Consider the following 1,948-nt stretch of genomic DNA (forward strand, 5'->3'; position numbering starts at 1 on the left):
GAACAGTCTTATCCCAAAACCATCCCCCCACCTCGCCACCCTGCCCATGGAAAAATTGTCTGCCATGAAACCGGTCCCTGGACCACTGCCTTTCAAGGTACACCTCAAGTGACAACTCAGTGTCTTTCTGCTTTCTGCCCACACATGGTTGGCACAGCCCAGAATTGTGAGGAAATTCATGCCCCTCGGGGGAATCCAAAACCCAGGGGAAAAAGTCAGTCAGTAAACCTCCTGCTGCACATCTTTCTACCAGAAATTTGGGCATCTGTACCCCTCTTGGAGGGAACCTAGTTCCCATTGTCTGCAGTGGTGGACTTGCTAACCCACCTGCAATTTGGCCTGCGCTTCTTCCCTGATTCACTCTTCCTGCTTCTAACTCTTGATCTTTGGGATCACCTCCCTAATAAATTGCCATATCCAAGTCACTGTCTCAAGCAAGTAACCCAAACAAAGACAACAGCTTATTATTCAGCAATATTAATCTCCTTCTGATCTGACACCACTTCTGTAGTATATTTGATTTATATGTGGTAAGACCCTTCTTTTCTTCTCCCTCCAAAAACGACATAAAGAAAGGAGTAGAGATGACAGCAAGGACTCAGGTGTTTTCATTGCCTTTCTTAGCACACTTACATCATGTTGAACATGTCTGTGTGGATAAATGCAAATTTGTTCCATATGCTAAGAAAAGCTAATACTATGCCATTTACTTCCATAATTTCATGCCTAACCTACCTAATGTACAGTATTTGGGTCCACAGATTTACAAAAATGGCATTTGCCCAATATGCCATTCCAGATTAACAACAACAATGAAGATTAAACATATAAAATACATCTGGCCCAGATTCTGTACAGGTAGCTAGGAAGTTACAAAAACAAAAGTTTTAAATTCAACAGACTCTTAATATGTCTGGAAAGCATATGCCTGGAATAATTTGTGCAAATATACCATGCTATTACAAAATGTTTCATATAGGATAGCTGAAGAGGAGGCTGTTATTTAAGAAAGTGCTTCCTATACACGTAAGGGGAAAGGGGGCAATTTTACCTTTGATTATCAATTGTCCATTTTCCTTGCTTCCGAGGTAGGAAAAGATCCAAATTGCAGGCTTTTTTTAACCTGATGTCACTCTGGGTATCTGATGTTCAACTGCTCTGAAACATAACAATGCAATAATTGGATGTAATAACTAGCCTGAAACAAAAAAGACGCTTAACAATGATCTCATAAGCACTGCTCTGACAGACATTATATTCAATGTTGTTAAGAAGAGAGTTTCATGGAAAATCTACCCGGCCGTGTTCTTGCATGATGTCACACTTGGTATTTTTATGCTTTTCAGAAAAATAAAGTCAATCACACAGGAAAAAAAAACAATGTTGCTGTAATACATAGGCTTGATATTCTACAATATACATTTCCTATCATTTATTTTCTTTAAAAAGCAATAAAATGCAAACATCAGTGATCCAATTCTGTAAGATATAGTATACATACGCGATTGTACTCACTTCCTGAGCATTATTGGTTTTAGCAACAGTACAACTAAGCCACTGTGACTTTAAAAAGGGCTAAAATGTACCATTTTTTTCCAGAGTGGTTCTTTTCACTCTGGGAAAAAACCACAGGAGGATGCCAATCATGTCATAATATTCCCAAGTGTGCTACTAGGGACTTGCTGGTGCCTATGTCAAGCCACTATCCTTAATTAGGACAAATACCTAATGCATGTGGGGCTTAAAACCCAGATGATGGGTTGATGGGTGCAGCAAACCACCATGGCACATGCACACCTATGTAATAAACCTGCACATTCTGTACATGTATCCCAGAACTTAAAGTAAAATAATAATATTTAAAAAATCCTTCCTTAGAAAAGTGACAAAATGGAACACATAACTGGACCCACACGTATGAATGAGGTAACTATTCCCGATCATATCA

General features: G+C 39.1%; 1 protein-coding gene across 1 annotated transcript in view; it reads right to left on the reverse strand.

The window, feature by feature from the left end:
* Nucleotides 1-1,161, reverse strand: part of DLGAP1 (discs, large (Drosophila) homolog-associated protein 1) — a 691,004-nt gene extending 689,843 nt beyond the window's left edge. The window contains exon 1 of the mRNA XM_011957822.1: nucleotides 1,052-1,161. The gene's annotated coding sequence lies outside the window, so the exon portion shown is untranslated. The remainder of the gene's footprint in view (nucleotides 1-1,051) is intronic.
* Between the last annotated feature and the right edge of the window lie 787 nt (nucleotides 1,162-1,948).

This window comes from Colobus angolensis, unplaced genomic scaffold (assembly GCF_000951035.1).
Source record: "Colobus angolensis palliatus isolate OR3802 unplaced genomic scaffold, Cang.pa_1.0 Scaffold45, whole genome shotgun sequence".
Classification (NCBI taxonomy): Eukaryota; Metazoa; Chordata; class Mammalia; order Primates; family Cercopithecidae; genus Colobus; species Colobus angolensis.